Source organism: Cupressus sempervirens, chromosome 4 (assembly GCF_028749045.1).
Source record: "Cupressus sempervirens isolate cs-2001-9-10 chromosome 4, ASM2874904v1, whole genome shotgun sequence".
Classification (NCBI taxonomy): domain Eukaryota; kingdom Viridiplantae; phylum Streptophyta; class Pinopsida; order Cupressales; family Cupressaceae; genus Cupressus; species Cupressus sempervirens.
Window position 1 is genome coordinate 404,168,266 of NC_143121.1, and position 8,614 is coordinate 404,176,879.

Here is an 8,614-nt window from a genome sequence, read left to right on the forward strand (position 1 = left end):
GATAGATTTCATACACCTTGATATTCTCATCAAAATCTTCAATACAAGGCAAACTAATCCATAAATGATGTCTGGCTAAGAAATTTATTAGATAGGAAGACATATAGAATATTTTAAATGCCTTAGCTGAATTAAGCCATGAGGAAAGCTCATCATAGATTATACGAGCCCAATCAACTAGCAATTCATCAACACAAATGGATTATTGAACCAAGAAAAAGTGGTGCTCTATGAAATCTAGGACCTCCTCCTTTCATTTTAATCTTGGCAATAAAGCCAAGATATCCATTATTTTTCTCTTTAGATTAGTTCCAAAGAGAGTCCTTAGCATTTTTATTTTCTTACTTCGAGAATTATGGAACCACATGCTTTGCATATCTCATCTCTTCCAAGTTTTCTTTTTGTTAAACACTGATGTAGATGATCCAAAATTAATGTCACAATATTCATCCTTTATTGGAATTATGAACACATCCTATAACAATTCTCTATTTACTGAAAGTAGAATAGATTGATCAAAGAATTTGAGAGATGTATCAATGTATTTTTTAAGTTCATTCTCTAGCCCAACTAGATGATAATACCTAGTTGATTTGACTGTAATTTTATTATATTTCGCATAGAAAGATCAAAAGCTTGACAAACTTGCATAAAATAGTCATTAAGAAGTGAGGAACTTAGTTCTACTAAAATTTGATCATATAGCTTTGGGAATTCAAATGTTGGTACCACATGAATGAAGTAACTCACATATAACAACATAATGGTTGGATTTGCATTTAATTAGGAAGATCAATGGTCCTAAAAGTGATATTAATCTTACCCACATAATGAATTGCAACATGTAACAAATAAACTTACTTTACTTTCATGGGATAGCAAGATTATTTCTTTTCCGAACCCCATTATAGTTAATTATTCTAAAAGATACATATTTTACTAACAAATCTAGATAATTATCATGCATTAAAGTTATTAAGCACGAGAAATGAGGCAATTTTTGATCTCTCGTCAAGCCTAGTGTTGCTATGGATTTCTTTCAATTTAGGAGTGCATTATGTGGGCCTCCCCTTTACTTGCTAGGAGACTTCATTTGCTTCTTTTCTACACAAGGCTTTCCTCTCACTTTATCACAATGACTTACAGAAACCATAACACAAAGTTTATGCTTTATGTTAAAGTGAAACACTTCCTTTGCATTAGGCTCATGTTTAGGAAACTATTCCAATGAATGACATTAAATTATCATCTTCAAATAATATCCTTTTTATATGAGATGTTATGACTTTGAAAATCTTCATCTTCTTAACCTCTGAAAGGAAAGCTTTGCAGATACCTCTTTAGGTAGAAAAACAACATGGGAACCTATACTTTCTAGATGGCTCAAGAATCAAAAGGATTTCCATCATTTTGGTTGCTTTTCCATTTGAGATTTAAGGTGGACTGTTTACCATAGATTTACTTCTTTGTAACATCAAATCAACCACTAACTTTAAATTCATCTTTTTAATGCTTTAGAAAGGTATTTTGAGGGATTCACTTTTGAAGGAGGAGAAATTGAATAGATGGAACTCTACTTTAATGTATAGACTCAAGATTTTGAGTTTGAACCTTCACTTTGAGAATTCCATAACCTTAAATTCATGCTTTCCCAATTATCTTACCATTTCCCAACTAAAAATATATTTGAATATGCCTTTATCATTTTGATGTTCAGAATCCAATGTGATGAAGGCTGCCAAAAATGGAAACACAATAGAATGAGATGAAATTTGTGAAGAACACTTCCTTAGAGAGAGGAAATTTTTGTAGAATCAAATATGACTTTCTTTTAATTGGGAAAATGCTCAACAAAAAGCCACCAAAACCTAGACCACGCAAAGGCAAAATATACACAAGAAATGTAAGAATCATGTGTAGAGGTGTAGGTAGGAAACAAAGTTGGGAAATCCTAGAGATATGAAAAAAGGAAAGACTTTAGGATCTTTGATGAGAAGAAAGTCACCTAGTGGCTTGCTCAGCTAGGACTTAAATACAAATGCATTGGTATAGACTAAAATTTTGGTAACACATTACAAGTGGTACAGGGTAGAAGGAGATGTGTCACCATTATAGAGATTGGAACAAGGTCAAGGTTTTGTTTGAGATGTTTGGGCCAAAATAAACTTTCAACCATTAGTATATAATCAACAAACAATAGTCTATAGATGGATGTTACATTCATGTTGGAGATATGACATGCTATTTGAAACATTTCCCAAAAATCCATCATTTCAGACATCCATTCAATCTTGCACATGTTATGTATACTAAGTATTAAATACTTAGAAACTAAATTAAAATTCACACAAGTTTGGAAAGTAATAATTAAATACATCATTTGATTACTACAAAATAAATAGAGTTTAAAAGAAAATACCATGCCACTCAAATATCATATATATAACATATCAACAAAAGGGGTTTACTTTACATTATATGCTCTATGTATGGTTTACATTTCATCTTTATATACATATATACTGAAAATGGTTGTGGATTCCCTTAGAAAGGGAAGTGACAAGCTTCCACCCATTACATTTCATAAGCTTTTTGATAATATGTTTTACAAAATAAACTCTAACTAAACTAATGATTCTTTGCATTGTGCTTCTTTTATTCTTCAAAGCATTCCAATATTGTTGAAGTACTAGTTTTGTTGTTCCACTGCATGAGACCCATTTCAATGAACATTGCTTGGAGGTCTACAGTTTCCTACTTCTTTCCCAACTCTTTGATGTCATCCCAAGGACTAGCTGAGAGAACCTACAAAGCTGCAATAAGCCCAGTAGTAAGATCACTTTTCTACACATCCTTGTCTAGAGTCAAATTTGGGTTGAAAACATGGCTTGGATTTTAATTCAATTATCCCTCTTCCATAGGCAGTCCCATTTTGGGCAATCAACTACATTTTTTATAATGGAAAGCACTGACTAAGATGTTTGCGATTTAAATAATATTTTTTGACTAGATTCCATTTTGCCATAAATAAAATAGGACATTCCACATATGTGTCATCCTTTAGATACCTCACTTTGTTATTGCTCTTTGATTTAATATTGATTATAATCTTATGATAATATGAAAAATAATTTGATAAACATATGATTAATTTATAGCCATTGATTCATTGAGTAATCATGTCATCTTCTAGCACATTCACCAATGCATTATATCAATTTTTCATCAGATGGGAAAAATTGCCCGAATCAATATATATTTTTCTATTCATTAGGAAAAATCATCTAATCCAATATAATTTCTTGTTTGATAAATGGGCAAAATTGACTACTACAATATTTTTTTTTTGTCACAAGTGGAAATTGCCTCGATTTAATGAAATTTTACTATGGTCAAAGAAAAATCCCATCTAAAACTAAACTTTCTCTCATCTTGAAAAACAATTTGCCAATAGAAACTAATTCTCCCCTTGAAACTCATGTTCGATTCACCAAAAATTCATATATTATCCATGGAGGGGGTTTCTTAAAGTTATTCATGTGCTCAACTTATGCCCCACTATAATGGCTTTATGATGTTGATGTTCTGAATCTCTTATAGAATTTTTTAGGACTACAATTTGTTTGGATTGATATTTTATTACTCTCTTTCTTTTTATGTTTCAATTATCCTTAAAAAAGAAAGATCTAGATTTAATTTAAATGAGCCTTACCTTGTGATCAAATTCCTTGTAGAAAGAAGGTTGTCAAATCTTAGGTTGAGTTGACCATATAGGAGTGAACCTACTTTCACTTGGCTATAAGAATGTTGTTGGACTTTGGAGCATAGAGAGCTTCATGGTGCATCATGTCATGCATTAAGAAAAAAGAAGAGGCAAAGGGAAATAACGCTAATATTTAATGGATCAAGGAATACTGTCACAAAGTTGAGGATGGACTTTGTAGGATTTGCAATTTCTTACATTCATTGACAAATACATTATTCCATCTTCTAGCACTCAAAAGTTTACCCTCTTCTACTAAGAGATGTACTTTTGTTCCTCTTTTATTTCATGTATATGATAATTGTTTATTGTTTTAACTAAACATCTTTAGATTTCTTTTTATATTTGGTACACCAAGGAATTTTTTATTCTAAATTATAATGTATTAGGACAATTGCATCCTTAATTTTATTTGTCTTCATAGGAATTTTTTTAATGTGATTCTTGAATAGTTTCACCAGTTATTTAATGATTACTTTGGTGATTTTTAATTTTTTTAAAAAGGAAAATTATTAAATTTATCTTGTAGAGTTCAAGTGTGGAAATGAAAGAAGTGAAGCTAGGGATGTAAAATCCCCATTTTTGCTAGCATTGGACTTTGATATATTAGCCTATTATTGTGATCCTCATAGGCTAATTTTTGTGGATAGAGGATCCTTTAAGGGACTAACTTGGCTTGGGAGGGTCTTGTGTTCTTCATTATTCAATAAGCTATATGTTGGTCTTCATTTGGCTAAGATTGGACTTCATTTGGGCTTAGTTTTGTGTACTTACTATTTGTGGCAAATTAGGTGTTGATTGAGATAGAGTCTTTCTATTTATGAAAAGTGCATTTGGTCACATGGAGAAATAATAAGCATGAATCCTATTTCATACGACATATTTAAACAATGAGTATTTTGAGAGTTATTACATTTTTAGTGGCCAAATTATTATTCAATCAGTAAATGTCTTATTAGAAAGTTATAATTGAACTTTATAATTTCACTAAAGCTGAGGGTTGAGTCATGATTGGAAAGGGCCATTTATTTAATTAGCTATATGCCTAAGCCAAGTATTGAATGTTATAAAGCTATATTGTGTTGGAGAAGCTTTGCAAGTGAAGTTACATATTGGAAACAAAAGCGAATTTGGAGATAATAAATATGAGCTCTTCATGAGGGAAAAAGGGATCCAATTATTTAATTATCTTATTTGATCTTGTCCTCTTTGTGACGTTTCTAAAGTTCTAATTTTTGTGCCCTTGTTAATGTATAAGGGTCTGAAGTTTCAATTTGCGTATTGATCCCACAATTGAAGTATTGTGGATCAATTTATGAGATAATGAGTTTTTGATTTATATTTTCTACTAGTACTTGGAAGATCAAATTATTGTGAATTTAATTGCCACTAAGAAGAGTCAAAATTTTGGATATGAATCTTCACATAGGGACACCAACATATCAATATTTTTGGCATCTAGGAAGGCCTAGATCAATGTTTGATTAATCTACATTTCCTAATTTTTGGGTGAACATGTCTTTGTATTAAAAGACACTAAACACCTTGTATGTGGATGATGTTTTCACTTCAGTCTTGGCATCCTGATTGCTTGTAGTGGAATGAAAAGACTAAGTGGTTGTAAGCATCTCTCATCTTCTATTTGGAGGTTGCAGGCCCTAATAGGATGTTATGTTTACATGCATAGATTGGATGCCAATAATAGACCCATCACCTTGCATATTTTGCCTGTGATAAAAAAATTGTAATAACTATAGTTGGAGATCTTAAATTCTCCCTAGAGGGGTTTATATTGTAAAAAAAAAACAATCTCAAGCAATGAGAATGCTATAACCAAACCTGTTGCATATTAATTCAAAGTTGGAGTTTAATAGGTTCTTTTGTCTTTGTAATTTTTTGTGGAACATTCATTGGTTTCCTATAATAAAATTGCATTGGATTCTTTCATTTCTAAACCAATTGGTTATTACTTTTCTAATATCTAGCATTGTCATTTCTTTCTTATATTTATATATGCAAAATCCAAAGTATTGAAACATACAAAAAAAGATGTATGAAATGTGAAATCTATTAGGATATTCAGTGGGATCAGTTTGATGGTCTAATTTTTCACAGTGCAAAGAAGTTTCAAAAATATGTGTGAAAAATCATGTAATCCCCATGTCCTACAGATTAGGGTTTCTCTTTTTATAAATTTTCAAAATTTTGTGTTACTCTAGTCACATCTTGATCTCTATGTGGTTTGAATTTTATTAAATTCTTAAGCTTTTTCATCAACACAATCATTAAAATTCCCTAAGTATGTTAAAACCCTAGTTATATTCAATTTTTTGAAAGGGTTTACAAAATTCCTAAGTTCTGCTCCTTTATGGTGTTACAATGTTAGGTTTTCCTATAGAAGCGTTGAACTCTCTTTCTTCTCTTTCCATGGTCATGCTTCATCTTTGATGTAAAGGAATAATGGAATTTTGATTTATGGATATATGATTGTGTATCTCATAATAGAAAAGTGGTGCACTTTAGAGCTCTCCGATTATACGATGGATCCTACAGTGAAGGTGCATAAAATATTTTCATGTATTGTGAGTTATGACTTATGGTTCTACAGTGCCAAGTTGAGTAGATGAGAAAAAGAAATTCATTTGGGTACTCCCAACAATACATTTGGCCTTTAAGTGTATTAGCGTAATAAAGCTTAAAGTGATCATGTTTGTTGATTTACGAGGATACGAGTAATGTGTTGAGTGGATAGACGGAAAGGTGTAGTCATTTGGTTCATGCCCTTACATTTTGTTGAGTAGTGTAAGAATGTAAAGAACTATCATTGCATAAAAGGTATATCACAAAGATATAAAGTTGGTTTTATGGTTCTATGTGTAAGGGAAACTCGTAAGAGCAAAACAAGTTTTGATTTCTTCTATGAGCCTTTGCTGTTTTAGCTTGTGAGCAACCGTAAAGTGATGTCATACTGAGGGACGTGCTGTGTGGGACTTGATGAAGTTCCACTTGGGCCTTAAGAAGAATAAATCAAATTATGACATGTCACAGATGTCAGAGGGGCCCAACCCACATGGAAAATAACTTAAGTCATTCTTTTTGTATGTGTTTAAATCAATGGTGATGTTTTTCTTGTGATCTAATCTGGATTGTTGATTTGTTAAAGTGAAAAATCTTCCTTACATTTCTATGTTAGCAAGGATACCATGTGAATGAAGAGGTGTTTCATTCCTTCCTTCATGGGTACGAGATTCATTTTAGTGTATGAGCATAAAAGGTAAAATGGGGAATGAAATGAGTGCTTTATGTTGGTACAGAGGGGATGAAATGCAAGAGTGGGAGGTAGATTGTAAAGGCTCCCTAATGCTACAGGAAATGCTTGTAGCATATGGTTAGGAGTGATTTGTCAAAGGGCTCCAGTGGTACGTGAGCATAAGAACATAAAGAAAGATTTGGAGGATTGCGGTGCCACATTTCCACTGTAAGGGTTTAAAGCATCTTTTAAAGGCTTCCATTGGTATGCCAATGTACATAAGGGTGAAAGGCATATTTCAAAGAACATAGGAGTGTAAAGAGGATTGTAAGACCATGTTTTAAAAGGGCTAACATTTCTATGCTTGAAGTTTTATGAAGCATCACCAAACAAGTGTAAGGGTTTGATATCTATATCTCTAGAGTTATGAGGATTGAAGGGTTTGGATTTAGGATATGAGTAGAGGACTGAATTTGAAAAAGGTGATTGACTAAGGTGTCATGCTAGTTAAGGAAAAATGACAAATTCACCATAGCCAAGTAAAATAAAATGCATAAAAGTACTCTAGGATCGAATTACACGATTGATATTCTTTGTTGACAACCTACAAATGTGGTATTAAAACTTGTGCATGAAAAATTTATTAAAGCTAGTAGATTGCATGATTAAACTATAAATATTTGATTGAACATTTAGCTTATCTTCCAATTCGAAGAGCTTGTGTTTTCTGTTCAAAAAATTCTCTAGGCATCCATAGCTTTGTGAATTTTTGTGTTATTGATGTGGGAGTTTGAGATATAAATTTGCAGAAAAATGGTTGACATGGAGGTTGAAAAAGTTCCTACTAAGGAAGTAGAAGTTGTAGAGGAAGGTGATGATGTTGTAGAGGTTACACTAGAAGGGAAGAAGAAGAAGGGTGCAGTAAAAATAGAGAATAAATCAAGGGTCTAAAAGCCAAACAAGCACGTAGAGGACTGGTTGAAGATACTTCCAGGGTCATCCAATGCAATTTCAGCTAATGAACATATTTTCAAAGACCCTTACTTCCTGTGTAGGGATGCAAAATTCCCTAGGATTGATGGTTTTAATTTTTTTCATGTATTTCTATCAGAATAGAACAAAAAATGTGCTAATGTGCAACTTGTGGAATAGGAATATGGGAAAATTGATATTCCTTGAGGTATTTGTTGACATAGACCTATTGAAGGCTTTGATAAATTCTTATAATCTAGTCAAAATGTCATTCCATAGGCACAATGGGAGTATTATATGGACACTTGATAGGACTTCTTTCATAGAAGCTTTTGGTCTAGAGGGGCAGATGGACGTGCCCATTGATATTGATGATTTGCAAGTCAAATTTGGGAGGAATAAGAGTAATTATCTGAATAATGTTATGCTACCCCACACCCCCTACAATGTCAAAAAGGTAGGGCATATACCAAATAAAGTAGAGGATCATTTTCCTTTGAGCATATTCAAAAACTACTTCAAGAATACAGTGTATGGACTACATAAAGTTTTGGGAAGTGATGGGGCAAGGGATTGTGTATATGGTTCATATTTTTTGATAGCATGTGACATACAAGACCCTTTCTGCA